Raw genomic sequence first — 14,714 nt, 5'->3', positions numbered from 1 at the left:
TAGAATTCTCGCCTGCCACGCGGAGGCAAGCCGTGTATAGTTGGCATACGCTGACAGCCAATGAAATTGCAGCATTTCATATCGCTGGTTTCAGCTCCTGGACGCAGGTTCGAGTCTAACTGGGGCAAAGCCACTCATCAATGACAAAGAGCTATTCATAAATCAAGAAATGTTTATCCAGCTTTACCTTTTACTGATTGTCACTAGATTGTAGTGGCAGATAGATTATCAAGTACTTGACTTATTTTTGGCTATAAACCTATTATATTGTAGTTTTTACTGTTGACTATAATGATTCACGTATTAATGAGACATGTGAACATTAGTGAATGAAATATATTTATTAAACACAACAGGGACAGTGACTATTGAACACAGAGCCAATAATGCAAGGTCACAAATACACAACACAAATATGTTAAACAAATATAATAATGACAAAACACTCCCCTTTTCTCTTACTTTCCCTTTTCAACCTCCCATCTCTTTTTTTCTGTCTCATAAAAAGCAGGTTGTCTGCTTCTCATGCCCTGGTCTTTGTAAAAGGAAAAGACTTTACCAGGGCAGTAAATGTACTTCCCTGTTAGTCCAGGGAACCCCGTGTGAATGTGAGGACTGTTTGGATCCTGCTTCAGATCCATCTGACAGAATCGACACTTGCGACCTGTGGGCTGGGATTCAGTCCTCTTCCTCTTCGGCTGTCTTCTGCCCTCCACCCTTTTCCTTGTAGCATCCAGTTCCAGCTGAAAGAACGTTGGAGGAGGAAGATCAGAGATGCTGTGGATTCATTCTGGCTGGGGAGGGAGACGCCACAATGACACCATCTTCATGAGGTTGCGCACAGGAAAGCAGCCTGGCCAGAGAGCCGTGGATTCCAGCTCTGTCTTCATCCAGATCCTCTGCTGCTGTGAACAGGTCCACTGGCTGACTTCATGCTCGTAGCCAGGGAGCTGTGGAGGAGGACGGTGGGGACAGCTAACGGCCTGGGTGATGGCTCACCTAGTCAGACAAGAATAAACGGAGCAAATGAGTACGATTCTGGTTGCGTCTTGATTTAATCTTTTGACATGAAAAACATTCTCACACTAACTTTGATCTCTCTGTGCAGGTGACAGTTGAGCGTCTCAGGAGAAATCAGGGGGGCCTCTGACACTACAGAGAATATTAAACATGTTGTCATTATTATTGACAGTAAGATGAAGCAAGGATGTAACATGACATCTACACTGTAGTCTGTGAAACTCAGCAAGCTGGACACTGGAGTGCTGCCTACCTATTGTCTGAATACAGTGCAGCAGCAACTGTATAGAATTAACAACAGTTTTGATGAACACTACATGAAGTATATTTTTAAGATGCAAATACAGGTCAAATAACACACACCAGGGACTGTGACAGTCGCCTCTGTTGCTGGACGACCCGCTCCTTCTGGCAGCAGACACGTGAGCTCCTGAGGAACAGGCACTGGTCTCCTTACAGTTACAGCGGCGGCTGCAAGGTGAGAAGGATCACAAAACATAATCAACGGTTTATAACAGATATGAGCACAGTGAATATGACAGATGTGTTTAAATGTTGGATGTATTTACCATCTACTTGTGAACCCTTCAGATGAGTTGGTGCAGCCAGTGTAGCAGATGGTTCTACAATGGAAAACACCTTGTCAGTAATTTATATTTTGACAATATACAAACACAACTGTTAGTATCGTTACTTCACCTTTCTCAGCCGTATCCAATGACAGACTGTTTCTCACATTAATATATAAAGAATATACTTCATTCATACACGTGTGTTTGTCTTTCAATGGGTTAATATTCAGTGTGTGTCATTGTGATGTAACCTAGGCAGGTGAAGCAACATGGCACACTTCAAACACATGCATTCAGGTGTTAGTAACACAGCAGTTTCATACATACATATTGTTTCCTTTTATCCATATAAGGAAACAAAGAGTGATACGTACCCTCATCATGACTGGTATCAATTCATAGTCACAAGGACAACAAGCAGAACACCACAACATGAGACAGAACAGTTCAATGCTTCATGTGGGATAAGAAGTCATGGTCCCATGCTTGTCTGTTGATGGCAGAACGTTTTTGGTGAAAAACCTCTTTCTGTTCCCGGAGCCTGTTGTTGTCTGGCTATTTGATGATGCAGAAACAGCTGGTAAACAAACAAAAAACATATCATATACACTGAATAGAATACACGATTAATAGCAAACCGGCTGAACTGTAACTGATTTTAAATCTTCAGGTGGTAGAAATGAAAGACATCAAATGTTTACTCTCAGCTCTGCACGTGTGGCTTTGAAGGAGATACTCAGCATCCCTCTCTCCAGCTCTTCATCTTCATCCATCACTGAGATGCAAACAGACGAGAATTAGAACTTCATTAAATTAATATCTTCTTGCACTTCTTGTACATAAACATTATTTTAACAGTGATGGAGAAAGTCTACACATCTTGTACTTCAGTAAAAAAATATGTATTAATACCACCACATGGTGTAAATACTCTTTAAGTGAAAGTCCTGCATTCAAATCTTACTTACTCAAAGTCTGACTTCAGTAAAAGTACAAAAAAGCATGTGTTCATCACTTTAATGACTTTATATACTGCTGGTAGTTTAATCTGTAATAACACATCATTTATTAGTTGAGTATATTTTGTCTGATATCCTGAATCTGCCAAGTAACTAACGTTAGTAACTAATGCTGTCAAACACACGTGGAGCAGTTAATGTACATAACTATGAACTACATGCATTAATGACGATACGTGACGTGATACAACGGAGACGTGCATGTTTATTTAACGTTAACGTGATTCACATGAACCACCGGGTCCGGTCACAGCTTGTTGTTCTTTTGTTACGTGTCCGTAAAGTAACAGAGTATATCTTACGTTCACCATAACCTCAACCGGCCGCTGCTCAGCCTCTGTGTTCACTGACATGCATAGTAAACGCAAACTCATTTTATTTGAATGCACGTTCGTGTTAACTTGTGATACTTTTGGTCACAAAAACGCATCAAAGTCGGACATGAATTAACCGATATGAACCGTTAACGGCTCCAGATTACGTTACGTTGTAAGGTAACGAACTCATACAGTCAGAAGTCCGACTTCGACACAATATAACACAAAAAAAACACAACTAACTTTATCTTTGAAGCTTTCAAGTGAATGTCAGACAGCCCAGACTAATTGTCATGACATTTTAATTCATTGTTATTCATCTTAATGACTTACCGTTCAACGTAGTGTCCACCCAGCGAATAGATCCGGAAAATGCGGGCTGTCGATGCTCTTTCCAGGCTCCGACTGACTGACAAACACCGGAGAAAATCTTTCTCTCGCAAAACGGCACCACAGCGCTGCTGGTGCTGGTGGCCAAAGATATATTACATCCGTACTGGTTTAGGACTACCATTGAAAATGAATGGGAAACGGTTTAGGGAGTTTTAGCTAAAGAATCCCCGGGTGCCGCGCCGTGGGAGATCCGGGTCCGATTCCCGGCCAATGCAGCACGGTTTTAAAGTGGTTACGATACAGGTAATGGTTCTACGGGAATCATTTACACTGGGATGCAATGGTGTGCCAGGGAAAACACCAATGGTTTCAGGTCAGTGCTGGATTCCCGACATTTGAAAACATTGGTTGTATTCTTGACATGCCGGCCAAGCAAAGCTATCAAACAGATGTTTCTTGTGGTCGGAATTTCAGTTCTCGCCTTCTCCAGTTGGTGTTACATCAGCATTGGTGGTTCAATGGTAGAATTCTCGCCTGCCATGTGGGAGATCCGGGTCCGATTCCCGGCCAATGCAGCGGTGTTTTACTGTTGTTACGATGCATGTCAGGGTTCTACGGGAATCATTTCCACTGGGATGCAAGGGTGTACCAGCGAAAACGCAAATGGTTTCAGGTCAGTGCTGGATTCTCGACATTTGAAAACATTGGTTGGATTCTTGACATGCCGGCCACGCAAAGCTATCAAACTGATGTTTCTGGTGGTCGGGAATTTCAGTTCTTGCCTTCTCTGGTTGGTGTTGCATCAGCATTGGTGGTTCAATGGTAGAATTCTTGCCTGCCACGTGGGAGATCGGGTCCGATTCCCGGCCAATGCAGAAGGGTTAACTGTGGTTATGATACAGGTAATGGTTCTACGGGAATCATTTACACTGGGATGCAATGGTGTACCAGGGAAAACGCCAATGGTTTCAGGTCAGTGCTGGATTGCCGACATTTGAAAACATTGGTTGTATTCTTGACATGCCGGCCACGCAAAGCTATCAAACAGATGTTTCTGGTGGTCGGGAATTTCAGTTCTCGCCTTCTCCGGTTGGTGTTACATCAGCATTGGTGGTTCAATGGTAGAATTCTCGCTTGCCATGTGGGAGATCCGGGTCCGATTCCCGGCCAATGCAGCGGTGTTTTACTGTTGTTACGATGCATGTCAGGGTTCTACGGGAATCATTTACACTGGGATGCAAGGGTGTACCAGCGAAAACGCAAATGGTTTCAGGTCAGTGCTGGATTCTCGACATCTGAAAACATTGGTGGTATTCTTGACATGCCGGCCATGCAAAGCGATCAAACTAATAGTTCTGGTGGTCGAGAATGTCAGTTCTCGCCTTCTCTGGTTGGTGTTACATCAGCATTGGTGGTTCAATGGTAGAATTCTCGCCTGCCACGTGGGGGCAAGCCGTGTATAGTTGGCATACGCTGACAGCCAATGAAATTGCAGCATTTCATATCGCTGGTTTCAGCTCCTGGACGCAGATTCGAGTCTCACTGGGGCAAAGCCACTCATCAATGACAAAGAGCTATTCATAAATCAAGAAATGTTTTTCCAGCTTTACCTTTTACTGATTGTCACTAGATTGTAGTGGCAGATAGATTATCAAGTACTTGACTTATTTTTGGCTATAAACCTATTATATTGTAGTTTTTACTGTTGACTATAATGATTCACGTATTAATGAGACATGTGAACATTAGTGAATGAAATATATTTATTAAACACAACAGGGACAGTGAATATTGAACACAGAGCCAATAATGCAAGGTCACAAATACACAACACAAATATGTTAAAGAAATATAATAATGACAAAACACTCCCCTTTTCTCTTACTTTCCCTTTTCAACCTCCCATCTCTTTTTTTCTGTCTCATAAAAAGCAGGTCGTCTGCTTCTCATGCCCTGGTCTTTGTAAAAGGAAAAGACTTTACCAGGGCAGTAAATGTACTTCCCTGTTAGTCCAGGGAACCCCGTGTGAATGTGAGGACTGTTTGGATCCTGCTTCAGATCCATCTGACAGAATCGACACTTGCGACCTGTGGGCTGGGATTCAGTCCTCTTCCTCTTCTGCTGTCTTCTGCCCTCCACCCTTTTCCTTGTAGCATCCAGTTCCAGCTGAAAGAACTTTGGAGGAGGAAGATCAGAGATGCTGTGGATTCATTCTGGCTGGGGAGGGAGACGCCACAATGACACCATCTTCATGAGGTTGTGCACAGGAAAGGAGCCTGGCCAGAGACCCGTGGATTCCAGCTCTGTCTTCATCCAGATCCTCTGCTGCTGTGAACAGGTCCACTGGCTGACTTCATGCTCGTAGCCAGGGAGCTGTGGAGGAGGACGGGTGGGGACAGCTAACGGCCTGGGTGATGGCTCACCTAGTCAGACAAGAATAAACGGAGCAAATGAGTACGATTCTGGTTGCGTCTTGATTTAATCTTTTGACATGAAAAACCTTCTCACACTAACTTTGATCTCTCTGTGAGGGGGGCCTCTGACACTACAGAGAATATTAAACATGTTGTCATTATTATTGACAGTAAGATGAAGCAAGGATGTAACATGACAGCTACACTGTAGTCTGTGAAACTCAGCAAGCTGGACACTGGAGTGCTGCCTACCTATTGTCTGAATACAGTGCAGCAGCAACTGTATAGAATTAACAACAGTTTTGATGAACACTACATGAAGTATATTTTTAAGATGCAAATACAGGTCAAATAACACACACCAGGGACTGTGACAGTCGCCTCTGTTGCTGGACGACCCGCTCCTTCTGGCAGCAGACACGTGAGCTCCTGAGGAACAGGCACTGGTCTCCTTACAGTTACAGCTGCAAGGAGAGAAGGATCACAAAACACAATCAACGGTTTATAACAGATATGAGCACAGTGAATATGACAGATGTGTTTATATGTTGGATGTATTTACCATCTACTTGTGAACCCTTCAGATGAGTTGGTGCAGCCAGTGTAGCAGATGGTTCTACAATGGAAAACACCTTGTCAGTAATTTATATTTTGACAAAGAAACACAACTGTTAGTATCGTTACTTCACCTTTCTCAGCCGTATCCAATGACAGACTGTTTCTCACATTAATATATAAAGAATATACTTCATTCATACACGTGTGTTTGTCTTTCAATGGGTTAATATTCAGTGGCCAGTCATTGTGATGTAACCTAGGCAGGTGAAGCAACATGGCACACTTCAAACACATGCATTCAGGTGTTAGTAACACAGCAGTTTCAGACATACATAGTGTTTCTTTTTATCCATATAAGGAAACAAAGAGTGATACGTACCCTCATCATGACTGGTATCAATTCATAGTCACAAGGACAACAAGCAGAACACCTAAACATGAGACAGAACGGTTCAATGCTTCACGTGGGATAAGAAGTCATGGTCCCATGCTTGTCTGTTGATGGCAGAACGTTTTTGGTGAAAAACCTCTTTCTGTTCCCGGAGCCTGTTGTTATCTGGCTGTTTGATGATGCAGAAACAGCTGGTAAACATAAACAAAAAACATATCATATACACTGAATAGAACACACAATTAACCGTTTAGCAAACCGGCTGAACTGTAACTGATTTTAAATCTTCAGGTGGTAGAAATGAAAGACATCAAATGTTTACTCTCAGCTCTGCACATGTGGCTTTGAAGGAGATACTCAGCATCCCTCTCTCCAGCTCTTCATCTTCATCCATCACTGAGATGCAAACAGACGAGAATTAGAACTTCATTAAATGAATATCTTCTTGCACTTCTTGTACATAAACATTATTTTAACAGTGATGGAGAAAGTCTACACATCTTGTACTTCAGTAAAAAAATAGGTATTAATACCACCACATGGTGTAAATACTCTTTAAGTGAAAGTCCTGCATTCAAATCTTACTTACTCAAAGTCTGACTTAAGTAAAAGTACAAAAAAGCATGTGTTCATCACTTTAATGACGTTATATACTGCTGGTAGTTTAATCTGTAATAACACATCATTTATTAGTTGAGTATATTTTGTCTGATATCCTGAATCTGCCAAGTAACTAACGTTAATAACTAATGCTGTCAAACACACGTGGAGCAGTTAATGTACATAACTATGAACTACATGCATTAATGACGATACGTGACGTGATACAACGGAGACGTGCGTGTTTATTTAACGTTAACGTGATTGACATGAACCACCGGGTCCGGTCACAGCTTGTTGTTCTTTTGTTACGTGTCCGTAAAGTAACAGAGTATATCTTACGTTCACCATAACCTTAACCGGCCGCTGCTCAGCCTCTGTGTTCACTGACATGCGTCGTAAACGCGAACTCATTTTATTTGAATGCACGTTCGTGTTAACTTGTGATACTTTTGGTCACAAAAACGCATCAAAGTCGGACATGAATTAACCGATATGAACCGTTAACGGCTCCAGATTACGTTACGTTGTAAGATAACGAACTCATACAGAAGTCCGACTTCGACACAATAACACAAAAAAAACACAACTAACTTTATCTTTGAAGCTTTCAAGTGAATGTCAGACAGCCCAGACTAATTGTCATGACATTTTAATTCATTGTTATTCATCTTAATGACTTACCGTTCAACGTAGTGTCCACCCAGCGAATAGATCCGGAAAATGCGGGCTGTCGATGCTCTTTCCAGGCTCCGAGTGACTGACAAACACCGGAGAAAATCTTTCTCTCGCAAAACGGCACCACAGCGCTGCTGCTGCTGGTGGCCAAAGATATATTACATCCGTACTGGTTTAGGACTACCATTGAAAATGAATGGGAAACGGTTTAGGGAGTTTTAGCTAAAGAATCCCCGGGTGCCGCGTGGGAGATCCGGGTCCGATTCCCGGCCAATGCAGCGGTGTTTTACTGTTGTTACGATGCATGTCAGGGTTCTACGGGAATCATTTACACTGGGATGCAAGGGTGTACCAGCGAAAACGCGAATGGTTTCAGGTCAGTGCTGGATTCTCGACATTTGAAAACATTGGTTGGATTCTTGACATGCCGGCCACGCAAAGCTATCAAACAGATGTTTCTGGTGGTCGGGAATTTCAGTTCTTGCCTTCTCTGGTTGGTGTTGCATCAGCATTGGTGGTTCAATGGTAGAATTCTCGCCTGCCACGTGGGAGATCCGGGTCCGATTCCCGGCCAATGCAGCAGGGTTTTAAAGTGGTTACGATACAGGTAATGGTTCTACGGGAATCATTTACACTGGGATGCAAGGGTGTACCATCGAAAATGCTCATGGTTTCAGGTAAGTGCTGGATTCTCGACATTTGAAAACATTGGTTGTGTTCTTGACATGCCGCCACGCAAAGCTATCAAACAGATGTTTCTGGTGGTCGGGAATTTCAATTCTTGCCTTCTCTGGTTGGTGTTGCATCAGCATTGGTGGTTCAATGGTAGAATTCTCGCCTGCCACGTGGGAGATCCGGGTCCGATTCCCGGCCAATGCAGGGGTGTTTTACTGTTGTTACGATGCATGTCAGGGTTCTACGGGAATCATTTACACTGGGATGCAAGGGTGTACCAGCGAAAACGCGAATGGTTTCAGGTCAGTGCTGGATTCTCGACATTTGAAAACATTGGTTGGATTCTTGACATGCCGGCCACGCAAAGCTATCAAACAGATGTTTCTGGTGGTCGGGAATTTCAGTTCTTGCCTTCTCTGGTTGGTGTTGCATCAGCATTGGTGGTTCAATGGTAGAATTCTTGCCTGCCACGTGGGAGATCTGGTCCGATTCCCGGCCAATGCAGCAGGGTTTTAAAGTGGTTACGATACAGATAATGGTTCTACGGGAATCATTTCCACTGGGATGCAAGGGTGTACCATCGAAGACGCTCATGGTTTCAGGTCAGTGCTGGATTCTCGACATTTGAAAACATTGGTGGTATTCTTGACATGCCGGCCATGCAAAGCGATCAAACTAATAGTTCTGGTGGTCGGGAATTTCAGTTCTCGCCTTCTTCGGTTGGTGTTGCATCAGCATTGGTGGTTCAATGGTAGAATTCTCGCCTGCCACGTGGGAGATCCGGGTCCGATTCCCGGCCAATGCAGCAGGGTTTTAAAGTGGTTACGATACAGGTAATGGTTCTACGGGAATCATTTACACTGGGATGCAAGGGTGTACCATCGAAAACGCTCATGGTTTCAGGTGAGTGCTGGATTCTCGACATTTGAAAACATTGGTTGTATTCTTGACATGCCGGCCACGGAAAGCTATCAAACAGATGTTTCTGGTGGTCGGGAATTTCAGTTCTTGCCTTCTGTGGTTGGTGTTGCATCAGCATTGGTGGTTCAATGGTAGAATTCTCGCCTGCCACGTGGGAGGTCCGATTCCCGGCCAATGCAGCAGGGTTTTAAAGTGGTTACGATACAGGTAATGGTTCTACGGGAATCATTTACACTGGGATGCAAGGGTGTACCATCGAAAACGCTCATGGTTTCAGGTCAGTGCTGGATTCTCGACATTTGAAAACATTGGTTGTATTCTTGACATGCCGGCCACGCAAAGCTATCAAACAGATGTTTCTGGTGGTCGGGAATTTCAGTTCTTGCCTTCTCTGGTTGGTGTTGCATCAGCATTGGTGGTTCAATGGTAGAATTCTTGCCTGCCACGTGGGAGATCGGGTCCGATTCCCGGCCAATGCAGAAGGGTTAACTGTGGTTATGATACAGGTAATGGTTCTACGGGAATCATTTACACTGGGATGCAATGGTGTACCAGGGAAAACGCCAATGGTTTCAGGTCAGTGCTGGATTGCCGACATTTGAAAACATTGGTTGTATTCTTGACATGCCGGCCACGCAAAGCTATCAAACAGATGTTTCTGGTGGTCGGGAATTTCAGTTCTCGCCTTCTTCGGTTGGTGTTGCATCAGCATTGGTGGTTCAATGGTAGAATTCTCGCCTGCCACGTGGGAGATCCGGGTCCGATTCCCGGCCAATGCAGCAGGGTTTTAAAGTGGTTACGATACAGGTAATGGTTCTACGGGAATCATTTACACTGGGATGCAAGGGTGTACCATCGAAAACGCTCATGGTTTCAGGTCAGTGCTGGATTCTCGACATTTGAAAACATTGGTTGTATTCTTGACATGCCGGCCACGCAAAGCTATCAAACAGATGTTTCTGGTCGTCGGGAATTTCAGTTCTTGCCTTCTGTGGTTGGTGTTGCATCAGCATTGGTGGTTCAATGGTAGAATTCTCGCCTGCCACGTGGGAGATCCGGGTCCGATTCCCGGCCAATGCAGCAGGGTTTTAAAGTGGTTACGATACAGGTAATGGTTCTACGGGAATCATTTACACTGGGATGCAAGGGTGTACCATCGAAAACGCTCATGGTTTCAGGTCAGTGCTGGATTCTCGACCTTTGAAAACATTGGTTGTATTCTTGACATGCCGGCCACGCAAAGCTATCAAACAGATGTTTCTGGTGGTCGGGAATTTCAGTTCTTGCCTTCTCTGGTTGGTGTTGCATCAGCATTGGTGGTTCAATGGTAGCATTCTTGCCTGCCACGTGGGAGATCGGGTCCGATTCCCGGCCAATGCAGAAGGGTTAACTGTGGTTATGATACAGGTAATGGTTCTACGGGAATCATTTACACTGGGATGCAATGGTGTACCAGGGAAAACACCAATGGTTTCAGGTCAGTGCTGGATTCCCGACATTTGAAAACGTTGGTTGTATTCTTGACATGCCGGCCACGCACAGCTATCAAACAGATGTTTCTGGTGGTCGGGAATTTCAGTTCTCGCCTTCTCCGGTTGGTGTTACATCAGCATTGGTGGTTCAATGGTAGAATTCTCGCCTGCCATGTGGGAGATCCGGGTCCGATTCCCGGCCAATGCAGCGGTGTTTTACTGTTGTTACGATGCATGTCAGGGTTCTACGGGAATCATTTACACTGGGATGCAAGGGTGTACCATCGAAAACGCTCATGGTTTCAGGTCAGTGCTGGATTCTCGACATTTGAAAACATTGGTTGTATTCTTGACATGCCGGCCACGCAAAGCTATCAAACATGTTTCTGGTGGTCGGGAATTTCAGTTCTTGCCTTCTGTGGTTGGTGTTGCATCAGCATTGGTGGTTCAATGGTAGAATTCTCGCCTGCCACGTGGGAGATCCGGGTCCGATTCCCGGCCAATGCAGCAGGGTTTTAAAGTGGTTACGATACAGGTAATGGTTCTACGGGAATCATTTACACTGGGATGCAAGGGTGTACCATCGAAAACGCTCATGGTTTCAGGTCAGTGCTGGATTCTCGACATTTGAAAACATTGGTTGTATTCTTGACATGCCGGCCACGCAAAGCTATCAAACAGATGTTTCTGGTGGTCGGGAATTTCAGTTCTTGCCTTCTCTGGTTGGTGTTGCATCAGCATTGGTGGTTCAATGGTAGAATTCTCGCCTGCCACGTGGGAGATCCGGGTCCGATACCCGGCCAATGCAGCAGGGTTTTAAAGTGGTTACGATACAGGTAATGGTTCTACGGGAATCATTTACACTGGGATGCAAGGGTGTACCATCGAAAACGCTCATGGTTTCAGGTCAGTGCTGGATTCTCGACATTTGAAAACATTGGTTGTATTCTTGACATGCCGGCCACGCAAAGCTATCAAACATGTTTCTGGTGGTCGGGAATTTTAGTTCTTGCCTTCTGTGGTTGGTGTTGCATCAGCATTGGTGGTTCAATGGTAGAATTCTCGCCTGCCACGTGGGAGATCCGGGTCCGATTCCCGGCCAATGCAGCAGGGTTTTAAAGTGGTTACGATACAGGTAATGGTTCTACGGGAATCATTTACACTGGGATGCAAGGGTGTACCATCGAAAACGCTCATGGTTTCAGGTCAGTGCTGGATTCTCGACATTTGAAAACATTGGTTGTATTCTTGACATGCCGGCCACGCAAAGCTATCAAACAGATGTTTCTGGTGGTCGGGAATTTCAGTTCTTGCCTTCTCTGGTTGGTGTTGCATCAGCATTGGTGGTTCAATGGTAGAATTCTTGCCTGCCACGTGGGAGATCGGGTCCGATTCCCGGCCAATGCAGAAGGGTTAACTGTGGTTATGATACAGGTAATGGTTCTACGGGAATCATTTACACTGGGATGCAATGGTGTACCAGGGAAAACGCCAATGGTTTCAGGTCAGTGCTGGATTGCCGACATTTGAAAACATTGGTTGTATTCTTGACATGCCGGCCACGCAAAGCTATCAAACAGATGTTTCTGGTGGTCGGGAATTTCAGTTCTCGCCTTCTTCGGTTGGTGTTGCATCAGCATTGGTGGTTCAATGGTAGAATTCTCGCCTGCCACGTGGGAGATCCGGGTCCGATTCCCGGCCAATGCAGCAGGGTTTTAAAGTGGTTACGATACAGGTAATGGTTCTACGGGAATCATTTACACTGGGATGCAAGGGTGTACCATCGAAAACGCTCATGGTTTCAGGTCAGTGCTGGATTCTCGACATTTGAAAACATTGGATGTATTCTTGACATGCCGGCCACGCAAAGCTATCAAACAGATGTTTCTGGTGGTCGGGAATTTTAGTTCTTGCCTTCTGTGGTTGGTGTTGCATCAGCATTGGTGGTTCAATGGTAGAATTCTCGCCTGCCACGAGGCGGCAAGCCGTGTATAGTTGGCATACGCTGACAGCCAATGAAATTGCAGCATTTCATATCGCTGGTTTCAGCTCCTGGACGCAGGTTCTAGTCTCACTGGGGCAAAGCCACTCATCAATGACAAAGAGCTATTCATAAATCAAGAAATGTTTATCCAGCTTTACCTTTTACTGATTGTCACTAGATTGTAGTGGCAGATAGATTATCAAGTACTTGACTTATTTTTGGCTATAAACCTATTATATTGTAGTTTTTACTGTTGACTATAATGATTCACGTATTAATGAGACATGTGAACATTAGTGAATGAAATATATTTATTAAACACAACAGGGACAGTGAATATTGAACACAGAGCCAATAATGCAAGGTCACAAATACACAACACAAATATGTTAAAGAAATATAATAATGACAAAACACTCCCCTTTTCGCTTACTTTCCCTTTTCAACCTCCCATCTCTTTTTTTCTGTCTCATAAAAAGCAGGTCGTCTGCTTCTCATGCCCTGGTCTTTGTAAAAGGAAAAGACTTTACCAGGGCAGTAAATGTACTTCCCTGTTAGTCCAGGGAACCCCGTGTGAATGTGAGGACTGTTTGGATCCTGCTTCAGATCCATCTGACAGAATTGACACTTGCGACCTGTGGGCTGGGATTCAGTCCTCTTCCTCTTCTGCTGTCCTCTGTCCTCCACCCTTTTCCTTGTAGCATCCAGTTCCAGCTGAAAGAACTTTGGAGGAGGAAGATCAGAGATGCTGTGGATTCATTCTGGCTGGGGAGGGAGACGTCACAATGACACCATCTTCATGAGGTTGCGCACAGGAAAGCAGCCTGTCCAGAGACCCGTGGATTCCAGCTCTGTCTTCATCCACATCCTCTGCTGCTGTGAACAGGTCCACTGGCTGACTTCATGCTCGTAGCCAGGGAGCTGTGGAGGAGGACGGGTGGGGACAGCTAACGTCCTGGGTGATGGCTCACCTAGTCAGACAAGAATAAACGGAGCAAATTAGTACGATTTTGGGTGCGTCTTGATTTAATCTTTTGACATGAAAAACCTTCTCACACTAACTTTGATCTCTCTGTGCAGGTGACAGTTGAGCGGGCTCTGCAGACGTCTCAGGAGAAATCAGGGGGGCCTCTGACACTATCGAGAATATTAAACATGTTGTCATTATTATTGACAGTAAGATGAAGCAAGGATGTAACATGACAGCTACACTGTAGTCTGTGAAACTCAGCAAGCTGGACACTGGAGTGCTGCCTACCTATTGTCTGAATACAGTGCAGCAGCAACTGTATAGCATTAACAACAGTTTTGATGAACACGACATGAAGTATATTTTTAAGATGCAAATACAGGTCAAATAACACACACCAGGGTCTGTGACAGTCGCCTCTGTTGCTGGACGACCCGCTCCTTCTGGCAGCAGACACGTGAGCTCCTGAGGAACAGGCACTGGTCTCCTTACAGTTACAGCTGCAAGGAGAGAAGGATCACAAAACACAATCAACGGTTTATAACAGATATGAGCACAGTGAATATGACAGATGTGTTTACATGTTGGATGTATTTACCATCTACTTGTGAACCCTTCAGATGAGTTGGTGCAGCCAGTGTAGCAGATGGTTCTACAATGGAAAACACCTTGTCAGTCATTTATATTTTGACAAAGAAACACAACTGTTAGTATCGTTACTTCACCTTTCTCAGCCGTATCCAATGACAGACTGTTTCTCACATTAATATATAAAGAATATACTTCATTC

General features: G+C 44.4%; 1 long non-coding RNA gene across 1 annotated transcript; it reads right to left on the bottom strand.

The window, feature by feature from the left end:
* Positions 1–944: 944 nt before the first annotated feature.
* LOC306777335 lies at positions 945–1,708 on the bottom strand. The gene is made up of 4 exons (XR_013771979.1): positions 1,590–1,708; positions 1,384–1,491; positions 1,091–1,152; positions 945–999 (listed from the first exon to the last, which is right to left on the bottom strand). It is a non-coding gene; the product is annotated as an uncharacterized lncRNA (long non-coding RNA).
* Positions 1,709–14,714: the final 13,006 nt, after the last annotated feature.

Source organism: Melanostigma gelatinosum (assembly GCF_949748355.1).
Source record: "Melanostigma gelatinosum genome assembly, chromosome: 5".
NCBI classification, from domain to species: domain Eukaryota; kingdom Metazoa; phylum Chordata; class Actinopteri; order Perciformes; family Zoarcidae; genus Melanostigma; species Melanostigma gelatinosum.
This window is presented reverse-complemented; position numbering and strand designations above follow the sequence as displayed.